The sequence below is a fragment of the Euprymna scolopes genome, chromosome 10 (genome assembly GCF_053919585.1).
Source record: "Euprymna scolopes isolate OS-2025 chromosome 10, ASM5391958v1, whole genome shotgun sequence".
Classification (NCBI taxonomy): Eukaryota; Metazoa; Mollusca; class Cephalopoda; order Sepiida; family Sepiolidae; genus Euprymna; species Euprymna scolopes.
In genome coordinates, this window is record NC_136491.1 from 108,239,455 (window position 1) to 108,246,954 (window position 7,500).

The 7,500-nt window shown below is 31.7% G+C and overlaps 1 protein-coding gene across 2 annotated transcripts in view; it reads right to left on the reverse strand.

The window, feature by feature from the left end:
- Nucleotides 1-7,500, reverse strand: part of LOC145286198 (major facilitator superfamily domain-containing protein 6-like) — a 687,250-nt gene that overhangs the window by 664,384 nt on the left and 15,366 nt on the right. The gene's annotated exons all lie outside the window — the stretch shown is intronic.

The window sequence follows — 7,500 nt, forward strand, 5'->3', positions numbered from 1 at the left end:
CACTTGTGCCCCCACGACGTGAACACCCTCGACAGACCCGACAAGCTGCAAAATCCCACCCCCACACTGTAGAGATCCCTAGATGTAAAAGATCTTTCTACTCCAGTAATTTCTTCCCCAGAACTGCTAGACTTTGGAATTCCATTCCAGGTCACTGCTTCCCCAACTGTACTGACATGCATTAGTTCAAGTGCAACGTGAACCAACATCTCGCTGCCCTAATCCCTACATAGTACCCCAGTAGATGTTTCCCCTGATAGTAGCCCCCTATACCAAAGTGGCAATGCGCCTTGTTTGGGGTGAAAATGTAAAAAAAAAAAATATATATATATATATATATATATATATATATATATTGTGGGTGTGTGTGTGTATGTATATGTATGTATATGTGTGTGTGCGTTTTGTCTTTATGTGGACATTTCGTGCTAAGTTCACTTTAGGAAGGCAGTTTACGTTTTACTATGGATATTCTTGCGAATGCAGTAATATTTTGTGTTAGGCAACGCAGTCACGTAAGCGTGCTCGATGCATTTTATATCGGTGGAGATGCATTTAAGAATTCTTGCATTGTTTGCGCCCCCCCGCGCCTACCATTCGTACACGGTAAAACTGGTATAAACACGCACAATATACATCACGATTAAACATGAATATACGTGCTGCATCGGCAAGCCGTAATCAGGAGTGGTATCAATAATGCAGGTGACCGACTTCCTCAACAGTGAAAAAGTACGACGGTTTACTGTACTTCTTTAGTTTTTTTCAACTGCCACATACGCACAGAAAATATAATATATTTACACATCTATATACATATACATACATACTCACGTATATATATATATATATATATATATATATATATATATATATATATATATATATATATACAGTGGCGTCAAAAACAGAGTCTGCACTTGTTATTTTCTCAAAAATCGAAAATGTAAGCTAAATTGGTTGCAACTGTTTAAACATTTGATTCGCCTTTTATTCCTCTATAATTTTACCTGTTTATATTTGACTTATAATAAAAGTATTCTAGTACTCACGTCTATTAAAAAAAATAATTTCAAATCGAGAAGGCAAAAAGAAATTCCGCAGCAACAAATGAGCTTAAAACCAGCTTAAAATATCCAACAAAGCATCTTTAATCGTAATCATTGTTGTTCCAAGTAATACAACGTATCATTTAGTCTATATAACCCTTATCGTCGAGTGGCCTCCGAGCTTTGATAAGTGGTGACTCCTTTGTAAAAAAAAATCCCTCGAATTTTGAGTAGTGATCGTCAGGTGCTCATTAATCTTCACCTTTCTTGTTTATCTAATAGAGAAATCCGCCGTAAATTGAAATGTGATGTGAGCACGGTACGAAACCACCGGCAGTGTTCGTGATGCCCTTAAATCTGGTCGTCCTAGAGTTACTTGTTATAGGAAAGACAATGCTATCAAGATCCGCAGCCTAAGAAACAGATTTGAAATGGCTTCCCAAAATCCAACAACAGTGTAATTTTGGCAAAAAGTGCTCTCTTTTTATACTTAAGAACAAATTGACGGAATTTAATTTGCGAGACTGTTGCAAGATGGAAGCTAATGATTTCTGTAAAGAACAAAAAGCGCCGTCCAAACTACGTCAGATGCAATGAAGATTATGACTCTTCATATCGGTCGACGGTGAATTTTAGTGACGAAAGCAAGATCAATACCAGTGATGGTAGGTAGTACGTCCGTCGAAGGAAGGACGAAGAATTTAATCCTAGGTACACAGTTTTAGAGCTACAAGGTGGTGGAAGTTCAGTTTTGGTGAGGGTCGTTATTAGTGCCAATAGTCCAGGTCACTTGCAAGTCGAATTAAGTACATTAATATTTTGAATATTGATATGATTTTCTACCCAACTTTGGTCGGAATTTGGATGATAATTTTATCATCATGTAGGATAATGCTCCCATTCACGCAGCTAACAATGTCAAGAGGTTCCTTTAAAAGCATGGTATTCAGGGTTTGCCCAATCTCCAGACTTCAATCCTATCGGAAACGTATGGCATTACATCAAGCATCAGCTACGCAATGATAAAATTTAAAATCTGGAAGAGCTTTGGAACAAAATTAAAGAGAAGTGGGATGCCTTTCGCCGGAGTATTGCCTCAAACTATTTCAAGAAATGCCCCCAAATTTGCAAGTTGTCAAATTGCAGAAGGACTATGCTACTAAATGATAACTAATTCATTGTGTTCTTGTTGTATTTGTGTTACATTAATGTTCTAAAGTTAAATTTAAGTAACAATTTTCTATTGTGCTGAGTTTCTTTTTGCTTTCTCGATTTGAAATTAATTTTTAAATTGGCATGAACATTGGGATACTTCAATTAAAAGCAAAATATGATGTATAAAAAACAAATCCAATGAGGTATAGTTTTTTTTTTTTTAAACAGTTGCATTCAATTTAACATGTATTTACGGACTTTCTTTTTTGGCGGCACCGTATATATATATAATTAGAATTACAGTTAAGTTTACCAAAATGATCCAAGATGGTAAAACTAAAGTATATTATAAATATAAAAAAAATTATTAGTCTCAACCAGATGTAAAAGCTCGATAAAACCAAATAGGGGTAGAGCGTATAATAAGCTTCAAAAGACTATCCATTTACGTGAAATCACTTTTTTATTCACCCTATTCCCTCTGCTTCACTTTTTGTTATCAAGTAAGATCTATTACTTACTTGTAATTCCATTTAATACTTCTGCAAGCAAAATCTGATCCCGCATTTTGCTAAATCCTACCCTCTGATGAGAAGGAAAGTATTTCTTCGAAACTGCGCGGATTAAGGACTATCCATTTATTTAGTGTTTCCTTTTTAAAATTAAATATGTTTTAACTCTTTTTCAAAGTGCTTTTTAACATGTTTTATTAACTACTTGTTCTTATATATATATATATATATATATATATATATATATATATATATTTGTTTATATATATATTTATATATATATATTGTTTATATATATAAATATTTATATATACACATCGGTTTTCGCCAGATCATCGATGTTAAGCAACGTTGAGCCTGGTCAGTACCAGATGGGTGACCATTAGGGAAGGCTAGGCACTGTATGTAACACGCCGAGTCATAGAAATTTCCAGATAGGGAGAGCATTATTTTACCGGGAAAGACGCACCCCCAGTCTTCGTCTAGGACAAAGAAACTCTTATGTAAAATCATGCGGGTAATTGTATAGTCTGCCCTGTGGCAGTCATTTGCACCGACAAAGGTTAACAGTAAGTGTGGTTGGTTTTACACAAAGTCTTCAGCACTATAAACACTCATCTCTGTTGATTTCTAAGCAACGTAATTGTTATGGCGGAAGATCATGCATTGAAATCGAGGGAGAGTCCATCATATATGAGTATGTTATGTATGCATATATATTTATATATGTGTGTGTACATATATATATATATATATATATATATATATACATATATATATATAGGATGTTCCAAAAGTCGTGTGCACATTTCAAGTCCTCATATCTGTTTAATGACTTTTGGAACACCCTGTATATATATATATATATATATATATATATATATATATATATTATTTATGAAAATAATGGCAAGCAAGCTTTCATAATGTTCCGCGTTTTATACCCGTAGGTAATCGTAAGGATATAATGTATTCTAACTTGATTATTTCATACGGAAATGAGACTCGGTAGATTATGCGTAGCTTAATTGCCATATTTTTTTATGGATTGCTTCATAGCGCTACTCACGTATTGAGCACTCTTTAAATAAATACTTAAAAGTGATATATAAAACATTTCTATTTAACATCACATGCTAATAATATAAGTAATTATATATATATATATATACATATATATATTATATCATGTATCTTGATAGCATATGATGAGTATATATCGATTCTCATTATTTATTTCAATATTGCTAAATACGTGTGTAGAATAAGGTTGTAAGTTATAGAAAATATATGACAATTAGACCACACGAAACCTTCCGTATTTAATTCCTGTGAGGCTAAAACACCTTGCAGTTTCTTATGAAGATAAAACGCAGAAGATTCTTTGTAGTTTAGTTGCCGCATATTTTCATATGTTATATATATTAGCATTAGTGGCCTGGCAATGCCACAAGCAAAAATGAAAACAAACAAAAAAAAAAACACCCTAAGCAAAATTCATCCCAAAGCACCAAAACTAAAGCTAGCCTGCCAGGAACTATGTATACAATTAAAAGGCAACTTTTGGCATATTTTATTGGTTTGAAAATATGTTCTTATTTACCAATTGTCATAAAATTTTTACAATAGTATAGTATTATAATCGTCAAAAAGCATGCAAATTTTAATATAATTTTGTCCCATAGAACGAAAAATATAAGCATTTCAATATTCAATTTGGTAAGTTTAGTATAGATTTATCCATATATATATATGTGTGTGTGTGTGTGTGTATATATATATATATATATGTATATATATATAAACCTGACGAATTCTCACGAGAATGAAACGCGGAATATTCTGTGTAGCCTAATTGCCATATATATTTTCATAACTTACTACCTAGCTCTACATATGTATTGTGCATTGTTGAAGTAAATACTGAAATGTCAAGCATAAAATTATATCATCGTATATTAATTTATGTGATTAAATGAAGTAATCATAGATAGATAGATGGATAGATAGATAGATACACCAATTTTTTTGGCACTTTTAGAAGTTCTAAATTTCAGCGAGTCCTTATCAGATTTTTACAAATGAGGACTCATTGGAAAGGTAATGACCTAACTTGTGTAGTGGGCTATGTAACATTTGCTCTTAAGGTCGCACATTAAGGGGATCATCCGTAATACAGAGCCTATATTTTGTGCATTTTTACAGCCATAAAATGTTTCAATCATAGTCATTTGTTTTCATAGTTTTGCATATAAATTACAAAATAGCTGATATTTTTTCAAAACCTCTGGCCTTGGTATATATATATATATATATATATATATATATATATATATATATATATATATCAACCCAGTCAACGACGGGTACTTTTGCTAGTATATATAATAGCAAAAGTACCCGTCGTTGACTGGGTTCAAAAACAGCCTACAGAAAATGGACTCTGATTTATGAAAGTATGATAGTTTATGAAAAAGAAGGGTTGTAAAGAGATAGCTTCGAACTTGGGGGTATCAAAACCAAAGCAAAATATGATGAAAGTAAAAATAAAATAGATAGACCCCATAATACCATACCTGTTCAAACTGAAACACTTATCACGATATTCTGGGGATCTATATAAAAAAAACCTTGTTAAAATTTTGACATATTTCCATTCTATCGAGGTCAGGTGCGAACGAACACCCCATAATTTTATCATACAATATTTCTTCAAACTGAAACATAATTATCAAATTATACTTACGCAGATAGATATGAAAAGTCTTTATTAAAGTTTGTGCCTATTTTCATTCTATAGAGGCCAGGCGCGAACGCAGACCCCGCAATTTTATTATACCATCCCTATTTAAGATAAAACATACTTCTTAAAGTATTCTTATGTACATCTATATCAAAAACACTTGTAAACGTTTTTTTTAATTTTAAAATGTTTTATTTTCATACTTTGTGGAGCAAGCGCGAACACAGACTCCCACAATTTTAATGAACCACCGTTCTGCCAGATCAAACATACCCATTCCTGTGTCTCGATACATCTTCTATCATTATATGTAATCAGTTTTTTAAAATAGTCAACCATATAGGAGCCTATTCGTTACCACGCACACACACACACACAGACATTCAGCTTTATATATATATATATATATATATATATATATATATATATATATATATATATATATATATTCAAACATGTATTTTCAATTTTTCGAATTGTCATTCTTATTTCTCGGTCGAATCTGTACAAGAAAGTTCCATAATTGTCTTCGTCCATCTGTTTTTTTTTCTTTTGGTTGGTTTTTGTAAATACTTTCAACTGATTTTCTTCGGTCGTCTTCACGCAGTTTTTGATTACTGTTTCGTTTAAATCTGAATGCTTTTATATGCTTCAGTTAAAATTATATTTAAATTTCCAAAACTCGTCTCGTGTGTAAAAACACAAAAAACACACATTTTAACGTGTTAAGAACGTGGCTAAAATGGTTTAAAAGTGTGATTTACAAAATGGTATGGAATTTACATTTTAAAAAATTTGTTATAACTTTACATTAGAACATATATATATATATATATATATATACATATGTAACTATATGCACACACGCACACACACACACACACACGCACACAAACACACGCACACACACATATATATATATTATAAATGTTTATTTTTGAAATATTGTTAATTTCAATGCCTACCATTTTCATTTAACGGGTGGAGACTGTTATGATAAAACCTGAATCACCGGTTATTTCGAGTTAATCTCAATGTATCTACTTTATAGGTGCAGAGCATGTATAGTAAAAAACTTTGTTGAAATTCAAAGACTTACATTTTTTCTTTTTTGTAACTTTTGTTTATTTCATCTTAGATTTCTCCATTACAGCCGTTTCGTTAATGGAATAGCAATTTTATGATTTTATGTTTTCATAAAAGTCTCAAATTCTCATCAATTCATCAGATGTTATTTCCATTCGATGTTACCAATAAAAATGCACACACCACTGTGCCCACGTTTCACCCTAAAAGATCATAAACCAGGATTCAATAATAATCCTAACATTAGACTTATTTCTCCATGTATTTCAGATCTGGGAAATATTAGCAAAAAATATTAGACGAAATCCTACCAAACTTAAAATCCAAAATTAACCTTGACCTATGAAAATCATCCGAAGAGGTAATTGGATGGTTCAGTAAACTACCCCAAGGAAAAAATAGAAAATGAGAGATGCATTCTCTCAAGGGACATTTGAATTAATAGATTACATTGGTTTCCTGGACTGATTTTGTTGTCCAGGAAGTGTTGTTTTTAATTATAAGATTAGCAGTTTTTAATTTCTTGTAGTAGATTATAAATATGATGTTATTATTATTGACTGGGGATATATATCGATGTAATATATTTCTTTGCATCTTTTCATCTGATTTAAATTTGTGGTGTAGCTGGTTGCGATAGAATATATTAATGGGGTGGGGATTGTTAACTTGGTTATTATTTTTTTTTGGTCTAGGTTTTTAATTTTTAGTTTAATTTGTTTATCTACTAAGAAATTGGGGAATTGATTCTTAATCAAGACCTGTTTGATATTCTTTAATTCGCTGTAGAATATTTTTTTTATTTGAGGAGACCAATTTGGCTCGATTAATAAGTATTTTTTTTATAATTGAGGTCTTGTATCGTAGGTAAATTACCTTTTGAAGTTAAAGATACTGGAATTGGTTGCAATAGGCTGTTTATACGGAGAAGTAATGATTTCATTTTTGCTGGAGT